At 47.0% G+C, this 17,421-nt stretch overlaps 1 protein-coding gene across 1 annotated transcript in view; it reads left to right on the plus strand.

Moving 5' to 3' along the window:
• Positions 1-17,421, plus strand: part of ALK (ALK receptor tyrosine kinase) — a 2,590,648-nt gene that overhangs the window by 2,305,982 nt on the left and 267,245 nt on the right. The gene's annotated exons all lie outside the window — the stretch shown is intronic.

Raw genomic sequence — 17,421 nt, forward strand, 5'->3', positions numbered from 1 at the left:
GGCTCTGACTACATGAACATTCAGATCTTGGCCTCTCTCCAGGCTGCACAGATCAATCATCACACATGTCGCAATTGTAATTACAATACTATAGAAAAGCATGTGTAAGAGGTAGACAGTGGACAAAACATGGACACTGCCAAAGGGAAACAAAATGATGGGTGAATGGTGTAGATGAAAGGAAGTACATGTAGAAGGAGAGAGTGAAAAGACAGCAATACGTGGCAGGTGATGAAGTGTAAGCCACACAGATGGGCGGAACTCGGAAAAAGAGATGTGCGGAGAAAAAAGGTTGTAAATGACAATCGCAGAGAGGGAGACCGCGAAGAAAAGTGGTGTGAAGGGACTAACAGTTCCTACTCATCTACCTGATAATGATTACAAATGAATGAAAAGCATTAGTAAAGCTTTTAGGGGTAGTCAGATACTGGTCTAGGGGCGTGCCTTGTCAAGCTACAGACCTACAAAGGCCGCACCTCAAGAAAAGGATTCATAGTTACACCTGTTTGGCCACGCCGCTTTTAGGAAGCACCTCCCTTATTTCATCCCACATAGAGAACTGGTTGCTTCTGATGTCCAATATATATATTATGCCACAAGGCATTATCATCCTGTAGTGTGGTCTGCAGTGCTGTATGAAGGCTAATGCTATACTCATCTATGACTCCTCCAAAGAAAGCCTTTGATGCTGTGTTGCCTGATCAAGAAGCTGCCTACATGAAGGCAAACTGGACCAAACTCAAGTTTATCATGGGCCTGATAGACGCTTTGCCACTCATCAAAAGCCACTTGCACGTGTTCCAGGCATACACTTGTGGTAACTCAACGTTAGTGCTCTCTTTAACAACAGTCTTAACAACCTTGCTCAAATAGCTGCTTGGTTTGTGCTGGCAGCTTAAGGGTCCCTCTTGTTTGCTGAAGAGGCTGCAATGTATTAAGAACATAGCATATTGACTGTGAGCGGGGTTGGATACATAACTCCTACCTTGCAGTAGCTGCACTGGTTAGTAATGAACACTAGCAACAAAACTCATTTTGGACTAAAAGGCTTTTCATTGTATTCAGTTTGTGTATTTGCAGGCTTATTTGGTGTGCACGCCTTGTATCTTCAGATGGTGTGTACTCAACTAGATGAGGGGTTCATCACTCAACAATGGGCTAATTTGCATATTTGTTTGTGAAGCCAGAGTTACCGAATCCACTCTCATAGTACCTGTGATGCTAAGTGAAACAGGCCAATTGCTTATAAAATGCATGAACTTGGCTTTGAGTCTGCCCCTTTCAGCCACTGCCATTTTTTGACCAGTCTTTTTCAGCCATGGGTTTTAGACATTGCCAATCACTTGGCCCAGTGGCATAGTCATCTGTCTCCTAATGCTATTGGCTATTTGGATGTAACGTTTGCTTGTAGTGGATTGCATGATGGACTGCTGCCCAACTATAGCCAACTATAGCCCTCTATGTCCACTTCTGCTGGCTCCCTCCTATGTTTCATTCTAATATGCTAACAATGCATGTGTTAACACATTAAACCCACATTAAACCCAGACCTATTGGCTTTGCTCATGCTGGTTTACTTCTATACCACTCCACTTTCCATGATGCTTATCATGTGAAGCATCCTGGAACTGGAGGAAAATGTAGGAGCTGATTCACAAATGTAATGTAGGTAATGCAACAGAGCTAAAATTGTGCATGTAGATGTACCCACGTGCAAATCTACTGCTGTACCTAGGTGTAAATCTAAATTTTTTTGCTATTCGTCTTTCCGAATTTAGATTTACACCAAAGTGTAGGCTTATGTGTCTCCACCCCGTGGAGGAGGCTCCTACACAAGGATTTGAGAGTATAAACTTATTACCTGTAACATTTCACACGTAGGTGCGATATTCACCAAAGAGGCACAAGAATAGAAAAAAACATTAAAATGTATTATTCTTTACAAAAAATATTAAAAATAATTGAATATAAACTATAAATGAAAAATAATGTTAAATATGTATTTTAAGCCTAGAATTATTACAACAAAAAGTTTAAAACTTCAACCTAATAAATTACATGTGTATTCAATATTTTTATTATATATATGTGTAATATTTATCAAAGAATATCTGATTTAAAAACCTCACCCACAGTAATTTTTACTTAGTTTGTATCATATTGTGCAAAGTTATGTGTAGAGATACATTAAATTATTTTTATTTTTTTATAAAAGTCTAAAAGTTTAATTTTATTGTTAAATTGTTTCTTATTCAATTTGAAAAATAATTAGTTGATTAAAATCTATACATTTTGTAACATTAAACATATATAAATGTATATGTGAATATATACATATTAAATTATATATTTATATAAATGTAGTACATTTACTACTGTTTTGTCTTCTTTAGGTCTGTAGTATATTGTGAATGGTAATATGCTTACTCTTTTGTGGGTGGATGTTTGTCTGTGGCCTGTCCCTCCATAAACGACTCCTTACTTTTCCCTAAACTGCTCCCATTTTGTTATAAGCATGCCCCATTTTCCAGGCATCCCCCTTTGTCCCTCCCACATTTACAAGTAAAATGGAGGCTTAAGACTGTTGTGAAAACCCCTTGCCCGAAAAGATAGTCCAGGCAGAGCTCTCTGGCTATAGGGTAGGGATTAGCATTCTGTTGTGTGTGAGTAGTACTACTGTAGTATTACTTCACGTCCTACAAAATGCAGTCTGTAACTAGGCCCTGTAGTGTTTTAGCTTTACCAAAATAGTATAATGATGTTTCACCATGGACGCTCACGTAGAAGAAAGACAGTGCCTTTACAGACTTTGAATTTTTGTGTACACATCAGCAACGCAGCCTCATGTGATTTGCACTGCAATAGTATGTAAAGCGGGTGGATGAGGGGATCATGGAAAAAGTAGGGTGTGGCTCCAAATACAGGTGTCAGATTACTGGTGGTATGTAAACTCCACACCCGCAATTACTGGTACTTTGTTAACACTTCACCAGTACCAGGCAATTATGAATTAAACCCCATGGAAGTGGGAATACCTGTGTGGACCTAGTTTTACCCGGCATAAAACCACAAGATTTCCATTAAAACTCCCATTCACCACCTGCTCTGAGTAGGTGGTACATTGGAGTAGGGCCAGTATCGCCTGTTTGGGCCAGAAGTGAAGGAAGGTGCTTGAAGAGTCTAGAGGAGCAAAGAGGAAGAAGTGTCCTGGCATATAAAAAGTCTGGAGCATCCATCTTTTCAGTGAAAGAGGTTGGGTGGTTCCTGGTTTCAACGTTTGGCTGCTGTTACAGCCCAAAGCAAACTATTTTATTGGCTGGTGAAGTCTGGCCTGGTGTTCCGACACCTGGGAAAACCAGTTGGGAAACACCAAGCCAGTCTTTATCGAGCAGAGGAGAATTCCATGTATGCATTCTGCTCCATCGACTCATACTCTGGGAATATGTTTATGTTTATAATAAAAAGCTTCTTCCTGATGGCTGCTGTGCTAATATCTGTGAAGCACTGAAGACCTTTAATAAAGCTTAGAGGATTAAGTACTCATTGCTGTGATATGAGTGGGATCTGCAGGTCAGAGGTCCAGATCCTATTATGGTCAAATCAATCTTTCTTCCTCAGGTCAATCACGTGAGTTATATGGTACCCATACTGCGTCTAAAGCACTATGATGAAGGGATTGTAGTACAAGACTGAGATATTCTGTTTAGTATAAAGTTTAAGTGTACAATTCTCCATATATTACCCTGCTGTAATACTGATTTTAAGATACTTCCACTCATTTTCTCTCACTTAATGGCATTCCTCAAGGCCCTCAGGCATTTCCTGCTATATAATATGTCTAACCTGTCAGTAAATGACATTTTCTGTAATGTCACTGTCCAGTCAAAGGTCATATGAAGACATTTCCTCTTGTGTCCTTATTTTACCAATTACTATTTTGAAAAAAGTTACCTCTTTGTGGTTTTGTACTTTGATGAGAAAATAATTAATTTAGTATTGGTTGGGTAAAGCTATTACGGGAACTGAAACAACAAAAACACCAGTTATTTAATTGCTCACCTTAACATAAGTGTTCTTGAAACAACTTTCTTTGATGGGACACTGTCTGGCAGACCAATGGTGTTTGCAAAGGAGGGTGGTGGAGGAGCGGGTGGGGTCGCTTGTACAAAAAGGGGTACAGCGCTGTGGCAGGAGCCTGTAATATTGAACTGCCCCCAGGGGCTTACTATACTGTCTAATGTCCCATGCCTAGCAGAAGGTTCAGGTGAATCCTTTGCAGAGCTCAAAAACAAAACGCTGCACTAGCTATGCTCCCATGCTGGCTTCTCCTACGCAGATGCATGGCAAATTGTGATGGTTAGAAGAGTCAACTGGGTAGGGCCTCTGCCCAAGTCCTATAGGGGTGACTGTGTAGTTTGGAATTTTAGAGACCTAGTGACTGTACGTTGTTTATTTACTAATAGTGCACGTCTTAGCCAGATAGGATCTACCATCCTGCTGCAACCCCTTGGCTTTTTCTGTTGGCACTTGAGTGAGAGGAGTGGACTAGTCTTGCAGCCATTGGCAACAGACCAGCACAGGAGGTTCTGGGGGGCAGAGCCTGGCCCATGCAACAACCTTGTTCCATCTAACCCTTCCTCCGCATTAGCAGAGGTCGATTGACTCTCTCCCAAACAGGATGTTTCTTTTAGTAATGTGAGGTTGGGCTTATATATTACAGAAGGGATGTCTAGTTTAGCTAGGGTGGCACTTTTTGTTAATGAGCAGGGAGCCCACGTAGGTGTTACTGGTGTTATGACCAACTCCAGTACAGCCAGTCTTGGAGTGACTCTGACTCACATACAAAATTCCAGGGGAGATGACCCTATGGCCCCATTGCGGCACCCTTTTTCCTTCCTGTCCCAGACATTACTGTTAAGCTGGAACATTGCGGTAATCAGGGGCAAATTAGGAGATCAAGATTGGAGCAATTGTGTGGATAACTATGACATCTGCCTTTTTCATGAAACATGGGCGCTAGAGCAGGTGAATAGGTGTGACTATAGAAGTCACAATGTCCCAACTATTAAATTGAGTGCTGAGCGCCCCTCTAGTGGGCTCTTGGCACTGGTTCGGGCCACTCTGTCCTATACAGATATGTCCCTATACTTGGACTTCTCGGATGTTCAAGGACTGATTTTGTCTGGGGACGACTCTTACTCCCTTATGATCATCAATATCTACAATAGGGGCAGTAGCCATAGGTAAGAACCCAAAACGCTGCATCTTTTGGATAGAGTATTAGGAGATTATGCAAGCACTCACCATGTGCTTATAGCTTGGGATTTTAACTTCACTTTTGAGCCAAATACCTTGGCTAGTGATTTGACTGGAGATGAGAACCTGGTGTGGCGCATTCCAGATCTAGGCCCCTCCAAAAGGAGATACCTCTCAAGAGCAGTGCTTCAGGTTGTGGACCTTACCATAGCACATGGGATCAGGGCAAGTAACGTCCGCTGCCCTTCGGATAAGTATATTGCTCCCACATTCAGAAGGGGGGCTTATCAGAGTACAATTGATACATCCTTTTGGATGTAAATTTGCGGAGTAAGCTGGATGATATGGCCATAGTGGAGAGAGAAGGGAGTAACCACAATCCCTTGTCACTAAGGTTAAAAGTTTCAATGACCTTCCCTAGTCCCTTAGTGTCAGACAAGGGCTATGGGCAGCTTATAGCCACAAATAACCAAAGGAATGTGAGATAGGAAGTAGTGATATCATCACCTGAGAGAGTCATAACCCTGTACTCAATCATGGTCACCCATCTGGGGATAATGTGTGCAAACTGGATGAACAATGACATTGTCCTTGCTGAACAAGCTTTGACAAGCTGAGGGGTGCCCTAACTAAATACGGTGGTCGGGAGACCTAAGCCACAAAGGGGATGGTTCAGTGACCAATGCAAAAAGGCTAAGGCAGATCTCTTGCAAACGAATAAAAAGAGAGGACACCAAGCCATAATGGTGTGTAGGGAAAACTATCAGACAATCTTAAGAGCAGCAAAAGAAGGATGGGCGAAGGATATGCGGGTGGATCTACCAAACACTGTTGTAACCAATGACGAGAAAAGGTTCTGGTGAAGGGAATTCGGGGGAGCCATGCAGAAACTTCCATCCTTCGCAGTGAGTGGGTTGCACACTTTGGGAGATTGTATTCCCTTACTTCTGTGGTTGAGACCCAGTCTGAGTGTGGGGATGCCCCTAGTAGAAGGAACCAGATGCAACATCTAGTAACATTCTCTCTTAAGGAAGCTGAACATGCAGTGGCCATGTTTAAGCCCCAGAAAGTCCCGGGTATTGATAAAATCCTGGCTGATATTTTCAAGTCTGATCCCAGTGTATGGGTCCCTTATATTAACTTTTTATCCAATGCCATTGCAGCAGAGGGTGCAATTCTACCCTCATGGAAAGGAGCAGAGATTGTGCCAGTCTTTCAAAGGGGGACCCTAGTTTGCAACCCAGTTACCACGCTATTAGTCTGCTAGACGACCTTAAAAAAAATTCTGCAAGCAGGTGCTTGAGAGGTTGTTAGATTGGTGCGAGGAAATCAGATCCCCTCAGGCCTCTAGGCAGGTTTTAGGCAGAGAGACAGCGCAGTTGACCAGACTTTCCAGTTTCTCTTTGTTAAATGGAAGTGTTGGATCTGACAAAGGACATTCTCTATGTGGAATTAATTAATCTGCGCTCCGCTTTTGACTTGGTCCGTAGAGGGAAGATATGGGAAGTCCTTCAGAGGGCCTGCCTGTTCTCCTCCACCTGATCAGATTGCTCCACGAGGGGAAATTTGCGAACGTAGCATGAAAGGAGAATTAACTGATGCCTTTCCTGCTAATCAAGGTGTACGGCAGGGTTGTGTTCTTGTCCCAACCCTTTTCCTCTTATACATTAACAACTGTTTTGCTTACCTATCTAATTGTATGAATGATTGCCCTTCCCTGGCGGGATAAAAATACCAGCACTCCTCTTTTCAGATAACACATTGTTCTTGTCTAAAACTAGGAGGGGCCTGCAAAATTTCGTTGATAGCTGCAACTAATTTTGCAGAGTTTTTGACCTTGAAATCAACACCTCTAAGATCAAATACTTAGTTTACTCCAAGAAAGGAAGGGTAAGAGGGGTTATCAAGGTGAGCTTTGGGATGTTGAAAAGGGTACGGTAGTTCAATAATTTGGGTATCAGGTTAGATGAGTCAGGATCATGGAACACACAAATTCTAAACAGCACCCTAATTGTGAAATACTGGGGATGTGCCATTCAAAACTTTGCCAAAAATGCGGCTTGGTCCCCTGCTCGCCCAGCAGTGGAAATGTATAAGGTGCAATGAAGAATGGGGATAAACTATGGGGCAATGGTAACACCAGCACCTTATTCACAGAGAAAATAATTTCCTAAGATGATTCTTGGGCCATGGGGCACTTAAAAAGGGTTAGTCTGATTTGGGCCTAAGAATGTTCTGGAGTGAGCCACAGACCATTCGGAGAGGGGATGTACCACTGTGAACAAATTGGTTGAAGATAAAGCTAGCAGTTCTAGTGACCGCAGTTCCTCGTTAGGAAGCCTAACAAATGTGTTCCTCCTCCTCCACAAATCTGTCTGTAAGGCTGAGGAGTTTCTGGATTTTATTCGCCCGGCACATGCTCGAGCCCTGTATTTACAATTTAGGTATGGGTGCTTACTTGTTGCAGCCTTCACTGTGAGTTTGAGGAAGATGAACCAGGAATCTGACATTTGTTTCCACTGTATAACTACACATGAAAGTAATAAGCATGTGTTGTTCTTTTGCCTCCTTTGTGCAAAACCAAGGTCTAAATGAATTGTCCCGATGTGTGGATCTCTCTGTCTATTGACAAGAGGAGAGGCATGTAGAATATGCAAAACTGACACCACCTTAATTGTGATTGTGACTGTCTCCAAATTTCTGCACATAGCATAGTAAATTAGAAGCAAAGGGTTAAACACTGTGTTAGAAATGGGGTCTTTGGTTGACAGTCAGGTTACCCCCTGTTCAAGCAAGGACCCTCACTCTAGTCAGGGTAAAAGCGAATCACCCTCAGCTAACCCCTGCTTACCCCCTTGGTAGCTTGGCAGAGCAGTAGGCTTAACCTCAGAGTGCTAGGTGTAAAGTATTTGTACCAACACACACAGTAACTTAATGAAAACACTACAAAATGACACAACACCAGTTTAGAAAAATAGGAAATATTTATCTAAACAAAACAAGACCAAAACGACAAAACTCCGACATACACAAGTCAAGTTATGAATTTTTGAAGATTAACCTAAAAAATAGCGCTTAGAAACAAAAATGCTTCGATGAGATGTTAACACGGCGTCGTGACGGAGTCGGTCCCAACAAGCCGACACCAGCGGTGCCGGACACAGAGTCGTGTAGACCCCCAAGTACAGTACCTTTGGTGAAGGGTGAAAACAAGCCGATGCGCGAAGTCGGGAATCGCGGCGTCTGTGCGAAACGTTGAATCCGTGCACTTCGAGCAGCGTCGGTCACGACGTGGTGCGGAGACTTCCACGGAGTCGCGGACTTCAGCGGGGCTGCTGCGGCGTCGGGCCTGCGAAGAGCGTCGCGTTCCAGTGAAGGTCACGGCGTCAGGTGCAGGCGGCGTTACCGGATTCAGCAGCGGCGTCGGTCCGAAGTCGTCCGAAGTCGATTTCCTTGGATTCCAACAGCTTTCCTTTCAAGGGCCCAGGGACTGGATAGGGCACTACTTGTCAGAGCAGGAGTCTCTCCAGAGACTCCAGGTGCTGGCAGAGAGAAGTCTTTGCTGTCCCTGAGACTTCAAACAACAGGAGGCAAGCTCTAACTCAAGCCCTTGGAGATTTCTTCACAAGATGGAAGGCACAAAAAGTCCAGTCTTTGCCCTCTTACTCTGGCAGAAGCAGCACTGCAGGAAAGCTCCACAAAGCACAGTCACAGGCAGGGCAGCACTTCTTCCTCAGCTATCAGCTCTTCTCCAGGCAGAGGTTCCTCTTGGTTCCAGAAGTGTTTCTCAAGACTGTAGATTTGGGTGCCCTTCTTATACCCATTTTAGTCTTTGAAGTCACCTTTCTTCAAGGCTTTCTTCCCAGGCAAGGCATCAGACACACAGCAGGGGGTTGGAGCCGGCATTGTCAGAGGCAGGCACAGTCCTTTCAGATGAGAGTGACCACTCCACCCCTCCCTCCTAGCTAATCAGGAAATGCAGGTTACACCCCAGCCCCCTTTGTGTCACTGTCTAGTGCAAGGTGAAAAACAACCCAACTGTCAAACTGACCCTGACAGGGAATCCACAAACAAGGCAGAGTCACAAAATGGTTTAAGCAAGAAAATGCTCACTTTCTAAAAGTGGCATTTTCAAACGCACAATCTCAAAATCAACTTTACTAAAAGATGTATTTTTAAATTGTGAGTTCAGGGACCCCAAACTCCACATGTCCATCTACTCTCTAGGGGAATCTACGCTTTAATCATATTTAAAGGTAGCCCCCATATTATCCTATGAGAGAGAGAGTCCTTGCAACAGTGAAAAACAAATTTAACAATATTTCACTGTTAGGACATATAAACCACATTACTAAATGTCCTACCTTAACCATACACTGCACCCTGCCCTTGGGGCTACCTAGGGCCTGTCTTAGGGGTGCCTTACATGTAAGAAAAGGGAAGGTTTAGGCCTGGCAAGTGGGTACACTTGCCAAGTCGAATTTACAGAGTACAAATACACACACAGACACTGCAGTGGCAGATCTGAGACATGGTTACAGGGTTACTTGTGTGGGTGGCACAACCAGTGCTGCAGGCCCACTAGTAACATTTGATTTTCAGGCCCTGGGCACCTCTAGTGCACTTTACTAGGGACTTAACAGTAAACCAAATATGCCAATCATGGAGAACCAATTACGTACATATTTTAAACAGGAGCCCTTGCACTTTAGCACTGGTTAGCAGCGGTAAAGTGCCCAGAGTAACAAAAACAGTAAAATCAGAGTCCAGCACACATCAACAACCTGGGGAACAGAGGCAAAAAGTTAAGGGAGACCACGCCAAGGATGAAAAGTCTAACATGTGTCCCCCCCAGCTAAAAGTGGGGAGCAACTACCCAACCTCATGGGAGTTCTCATCACTAAGGCGGAAGAACCTGGACAGACCATCAGCATTGGCGTGCTCTGTACCAGGACGGTGTTCCACCGTAAAGTCCATCCCCTGTAAGGAAATGGACCACCTCAACAGTTTTGGATTCTCACCCCTCATCTGCATTAACCATCTGAGGGGCCTGTGGTCGGTCTGAACTCGGAAGTGATTCCCAAACAAGTAGGGTCTTAGCTTCTTCAGTGCCCAGACCACAGCAAACGCTTCACGTTCTATGGCACTCCACCTACGTTCCCTGGGTAGTAACCTCCTGCTAATGAAGGCTACGGGTTGATCTAGGCCCTCTTCATTAAGCTGTGAGAGTACTGCTCCAATACCATGCTCTGAGGCGTCTGTTTGCACAACAAACTCCTTGGAGTAGTCAGGTGCCTTCAGCACAGGTGCTGTGCACATGGCAGCCTTCAGGGCATCAAAAGCGCTCTGGCAAGCCTCTGTCCAGATCACTTTCTTGGGTTGCTTCTTAGAAGTCAACTCAGTTAAGGGGGTAACAATGGTACCATATCCCTTAACAAACCTCCTGTAATATCCTGTGAGACCTAAAAAGGCTCTCACTTCAGTCTGGGTCTTGGGAGGCTCCCAAGCCAGAATCGTGTCAATCTTAGGCTGTAGGGGTGCCATCTGGCCACTCCCCACCTGGTGTCCTAAGTACACCACAGAACCCTGCCCTATTTGGCACTTGCTCACCTTAATAGTGAGGCCTGCCTTCTGCAGGGCCTCTAACACTCTCCAGAGGTGTTGCAGGTGTTCCTCCCATGTGGAACTAAACACAGCAATGTCATCCAGGTAGGCGGCACTGAACTCATCCAGTCCTGCCAACACCTGGTTGACCAACCTCTGAAAGGTGGCAGGGGCATTCTTCATCCCAAAGGGCATCACGTTGAAGTGGAAGTGCCCATCTGGGGTAGAGAATGCTGACCTCTCCTTTGCCCCCTCAGTTAAGGCAATCTGCCAGTACCCAGATGTTAAATCAAACGTACTGAGGTACTTGGCAGCTCCTAACCGATCAATGAGCTCATCAGCTCGGGGGATGGGGTGTGCGTCAGTCTTGCTGACCGCATTGAGACCCCGGTAGTCCACACAGAACCTAAGTTCTGGAGTGGCACCAGGAGAAACAGCCTTTGGGACCAATACCACTGGGCTGGCCCAAGGACTGCTGGAGTGCTCAATAACCCCTAGGGTTAACATTTTGGAGACTTCCTCCTTAATGCAAGCCCTGACCCTGTCAGTCACTCTGTAAACCTTATGTTTAACAGGTGTACTGTCCCCAGTGTCCACATCATGTGTGCACAGGTGTGTGACTCCTGGGATCAGGGAAAACAGCGAGGCGAACTGTCCCAACACGTGGCGACAGTCCCTCTGCTGTTCCTGAGTCAGGGAGGGGGAGAGGATCACTCCCTCCACAGACCCATCTTTCTCTCCTGCAGACAGGAGGTCAGGAAGAGGCTCACTCTCTTCCTCCACCCCGTCATCTGTCGCTAAGAGCATGGATAGCTCAGTTCGCTCAAAGTGTGGTTTGAGGCGGTTGACATGTAGGACCCGCAAAGGGTTCCTGGGGGATTGCAAGTCTACCAGATAGGTGACCTCGCTCTTTCTTTCCACCACCTCAAAAGGCCCAGTCCACTTATCTTGGAGAGCCCTAGGCTCCACTGGTGCCAGGACCCACACTTTTTGTCCAGGCTGAAACTCAACCAGAGTGGCATTCTGGTCGTACCACCGTTTCATATCCTCCTGGCTTGCTTCCAGGTTCTCCTGAGCGAGACTCCTGAAGCGGGCAGTCTGGTTTCTTAGTGCCAGCATGTAGCTAAATACATCCTGGGGTGGGTTACTAGGAGCTTTCTCCAAAGCTTCCTTCACCAGACTGAGCGGTCCCCTCACAGGGTGGCCATAGATGAGCTCAAAGGGGCTAAAGCCAAGTCCCTTTTGAGGCACCTCCCTGTAAGCGAAAAGAAGGCATGGCAAGAGGACGTCCCATTTACGCCTCAAGGGCTCTGACAGGCCCTGAATCATGCCTTTCAAGGTGCGGTTGAATCTCTCAACCAGACCATTACTTTGGGGGTGGTAAGGTGTGGTCAACTTGTACGTTACCCCACACACCTTCCACAGAGACTTCATATAAGTGGATATGAAGTTTGTACCTCTATCGGATACCACTTCCTTGGGGAACCCCATGCGGGTAAAAACTCCCATCAAGGTACGTCCCACCACGGGGGCAGTGACCGTCCTTAGAGGAATGGCTTCTGGGTACCGAGTGGCATGGTCCACCAAGACCAGGATGAACCTGTTGCCCATGGCTGTCTTGGGATCCAGAGGCCCCACAATGTCAATTCCTACCCTTTCAAAGGGAGTACTGACTACAGGTAAAGGTTGGAGGGGAGCTTTGCATTTCCCCCCACTCTTGCCACTTGCCAGACAAGTCTGACAAGACCTACAATAAGCAGCTGACTGCTTGTGCATCAAGGGCCAGTAAAAGTGGGAGACAAGCCTCTTATAGGTCTTGTCCTGCCCTAGATGTCCTGCCAAAGGCACATCATGAGCCAAACCCAGTAGGAAGGCCCTGAAGCACTGGGGTACCACCAGCATACGAGCTGACCCAGGCTCAGGAACCTTATGCTCACTATACAGGAGGCCATCCTCCCAATATATCAGGTGAGTACCTGGCGCCTCGCCAGCCGCCTGGGCTGCAGCCTGCTGCCGCAGCCCCTCAAGAGGAGGGCACTCCTTCTGCGCTGTGCAGAATGCTTCCCTGGTGGGTCCCCCTTCCTGCTGCCACTGTGACAGCTCAGGGACCTCCCCCAGTTCAGCCACCTGCTGCCCTGTAGGTTCCGGGGCATCACCCTCAGGATCCGCCTCCTCCCGGACCGTGGGAACCTCGGGCCGGTTTCCCGCGCCCCCTGCCCTTCCTCTTCTTGGCGGTCCCCTGGGCTACTGTTTCAGGCTCCAGGGGCTCTGGACTACCCTGATTGGCTGCCATAGACCGGGTGGATACGCATACCCACCCAGGCAGACCCAACATCTCCAAGTGAGACCTGTGTTCCACTTCCTTCCAAGGGGAATCCTCCAGGTCGTTACCTAGCAAACAATCAACAGGCATGGTTGGACTCACAGCTACTTTCCAGGAACCTGAGACCCCCCCCATTCAAAGGGAACCTGCGCCACTCTGCAGAGGTGCTCAGAGTTGTCTACCGCAACTACTTGGTGAAGTACCCGGGGATCAATCTGCTCTTCAGACACCAGGTGACTCCTCACTGTAGTCACACTGGCTCCTGTGTCTCTGAGCCTCCACCCTCTGTCCATTGATGATCACCCATTGCCTGTACTTCTTAGTGTTATCAGGCACTAGGTTTCTTTGGACCATCTCACTGTCCCCTAGTGAGACAAGGGTCATTTCTGCTGGTTCCCACCCACCTGAAACCGACTCCTCCCCAAGCGCTACACTGGCCAAACCCTGGAACGGTGCACCAGTGGGTGCCGGTGTACTTTTGGGGCATTTGGGGTCCCCCCTCACATGACCCACCTGGTCACATGCATAGCACTTACGTGGGGGACAACCTGCCACTGGCTTCCCTTTGGACAACCATGGCTTCTTTTCACTGGGGGGTTGGGAATCCTTACCCTGGGAATCAGTTTGGGGCCCTTTAGAGAACTCCCCCTGTTTGCCCTTACTCCCCCCTTTCTTCTGAGAGGGACCCTGCCCACCCTTGGCGTGGTCTCCCCCATACCTCTTTTGGACCCTGGTGCTCACCCACCGGTCCGCTTCCTGTGCAAGCTTCCTGGGGTCAGTCAGCTTGCTGTCAATGAGGTGCTGGCGCAGCTCTGGAAAACATAAACTGTACAAGTGCTCCCAAGCAATTAAATTATAAAGCCCCTCATACGTGTTTACCTTACTGCCCTTCACCCAACCATCCAGTGACCTGCAAAAAGAATCAACACATTCCAACCATGTTTGGGATTTCTTTCTCTTGTAGGATCTAAACTTCTCCTTGTACTGCTCAGGGGTGAGACCATACCGGGTGAGTAAGGCCTCCTTCATGACAGGGTAGGTGAGATCCTGAGCATCCCCTAAGGCTGTCAGTGTGTCCCTCCTCTCTGCCTCAAAATGCTTCCACAGGGCTGCCCCCCAATGAGCTTCAGGGACCAGGTTCATGTGGAGAGCTGACTCATAGCCCTTGAACCACAAGTAAATATCATCCTCCCTCTTATAATCCCTCACAAGGTCTTTTGGGATGTGTACCCTTCTCTCAGGCTGCACTGTAGGATTGCTGCCACCATCTCTACTGGACTGGCTTCTATGATCCATCTCTCTCAAGCTAAGCTCATGAGCCATTGCTAACTTCCTCTCCTCAAGGGCTAGCCTCCTCTGCTCCAATTGGTACTCCCTTTCTGCCTGTCTGTCCTGTAACTCCTCAGGTGTCAGACCCTTGGATGAGACACTGCTACCTGCCCTGGAGACCTTCTCCCTGGACATAACAGGCCCACCCACAATACCATTGTGTACTGAACACCCTTCCTCATCCTCCTCATTTCCCTCATCCTCTGTGTGCCCTTCAGTGCTCTTGGCTGTCACCCAGGCCCTCAGCGCCTTTTGCAGCTCCTCCTTCCTGGATGAGCTCTTAATGGGACAGTCAAAACGTTTACAGAACTGCTTCAACTGAGCTTTGGTATAACTCTCCAATTTCTCAAGGTCAAAGTCAGCTCCAACTGATGCATCTCCAATTAGAGACATGATGAAAGGTAAAAAGAGTGCAAAGTTCCAAATGCAGAAACAAGTTCCCAAATGAAGTTCCAGAAAAGTCAATCACAGGATCAGCGAAAAAAGAAACTGAATGCAGAGCAAAAACAGTCCAAATAGAAAAAAAAAAAAATCACCAGACTAGTAGTATGTGGTCACGTAGTGGTCTGAACTCAAACAGTAGTGTACACTTAATTACTGTATGTCAAGTACAAATACAAGTCCAAATCCCAACCGCTGATCACCAATGTTAGAAATGGGGTCTTTGGTTGACAGTCAGGTTACCCCCTGTTCAAGAAAGGACCCTCACTCTAGTCAGGGTAAAGGAGAATCACCCTCAGCTAACCCCTGCTTACCCCCTTGGTAGCTTGGCAGAGCAGTAGGCTTAACCTCAGAGTGCTAGGTGTAAAGTATTTGTACCAACACACACAGTAACTTAATGAAAACACTACAAAATGACACAACACCAGTTTAGAAAAATAGGAAATATTTATCTAAACAAAACAAGACCAAAATGACAAAAATCCGACATACACAAGTCAAGTTATGAATTTTTAAAGATTAACCTAAAAAATAGCGCTTAGAAACAAAAATGCTTCGATGAGATGTTAACACAGTGTCGTGACGGAGTCGTTCCCAACAAGCCGACACCAGCGGCGCCGGACACGGAGTCGTGTAGATCCCCAAGTACAGTGCCTTTGGTGAAGGGTGAAAACAAGTCGATGCGCGAAGTCGGGAATCACGGCGTCTGTGCGAAACGTTGAATCCGTGCACTTCGAGCGGCGTCGGTCACGATGTGGTGCGGCGACTTCCACGGAGTCGCGGACTTCAGCGGGGCTGCTGCGGCGTCGGGCCTGCGAAAAGCGTCGCGTTCCAGCGAAGGTCACGGCGTCAGGTGCAGGCGGCGTTACCGGATTCAGCAGCGGCGGCCCGAAGTCGTCCGGAGTCGATTTCTTTGGATTCCACCAGCTTTCCTTTCAAGGGCCCAGGGACTGGATAGGGCACTACTTGTCAGAGCAGGAGTCTCTCCAGAGACTCCAGGTGCTGGCAGAGAGAAGTCTTTGCTGTCCCTGAGACTTCAAACAACAGGAGGCAAGCTCTAACTCAAGCCCTTGGAGATTTCTTCACAAGATGGAAGGCACAAAAAGTCCAGTCTTTGCCCTCTTACTCTGGCAGAAGCAGCACTGCAGGAAAGCTCCACAAAGCACAGTCACAGGCAGGGCAGCACTTCTTCCTCAACTATCAGCTCTTCTCCAGGCAGAGGTTCCTCTTGGTTCCAGAAGTGTTTCTCAAGTCTGTAGATTTGGGTGCCCTTCTTATACCCATTTTAGTCTTTGAAGTCACCTTTCTTCAAAGGGGACTCACACCTACTTGTGAAATCCTGCCTTGCCCAGGCAAGGCATCAGACACACAGCAGGGGGTTGGAGCCGGCATTGTCAGAGGGAGGCACAGTCCTTTCAGATGAGAGTGACCACTCCACCCCTCCCTCCTAGCTAATCAGGAAATGCAGGTTACACCCCAGCCCCCTTTGTGTCACTGTCTAGTGCAAGGTGAAAAACAACCCAACTGTCAAACTGACCCAGACAGGGAATCCACAAACAAGGCAGAGTCACAAAATGGTTTAAGCAAGAAAATGCTCACTTTGAAAAAGTGGCATTTTCAAACGCACAATCTCAAAATCAACTTTACTAAAAGATGTATTTTTAAATTGTGAGTTCAGGGACCCCAAACTCCACATGTCCATCTACTCTCTAGGGGAATCTACGCTTTAATCATATTTAAAGGTAGCCCCCATATTATCCTATGAGAGAGACAGTCCTTGCAACAGTGAAAAACGAATTTAACAATATTTCACTGTTAGGACATATAAACCACATTACTATGGGGGTCATTCTGACCCTGGCGGCCACCACCGACCACGGGAGCACCCCCAACAGGCTGGCGGTGCTCCCACGAGCATTCTGACCGCGGCGGTTCTCTTTTGGAGAGCGCCCGCCAGCCCAGAGGAAATGTCTGAATGGCCGCCGCGGTCTTTTGACCGCGGTGCGGTCATTTGGCGGCGGTACCTTGGCGGACGGCCTCCGCCGTCCGCCAAGGTCATAATCACCCCATATATGTCCTACCTTAACCATACACTGCACCCTGCCCTTGGGGCTACCTAGGGCCTGCCTTAGGGGTGCCTTACATGTAAGAAAAGGGAAGGTTTAGGCCTGGCAAGTGGGTACACTTGCCAAGTCGAATTTACAGAGTAAAAATACACACACAGACACTGCAGTGGCAGGTCTGAGACATGATTACAGGGTTACTTGTGTGGGTGGCACAACCAGTGCTGCAGGCCCACTAGTAACATTTGATTTACAGGCCCTGGGCACCTCTAGTGCACTTTACTAGGGACTTAACAGTAAACCAAATATGCCAATCATGGAGAACCAATTACGTACATATTTTAAACAGGAACCCTTGCACTTTAGCACTGGTTAGCAGCGGTAAAGTGCCCAGAGTAACAAAAA

This window comes from Pleurodeles waltl, chromosome 5 (genome assembly GCF_031143425.1).
Source record: "Pleurodeles waltl isolate 20211129_DDA chromosome 5, aPleWal1.hap1.20221129, whole genome shotgun sequence".
Classification (NCBI taxonomy): Eukaryota; Metazoa; Chordata; class Amphibia; order Caudata; family Salamandridae; genus Pleurodeles; species Pleurodeles waltl.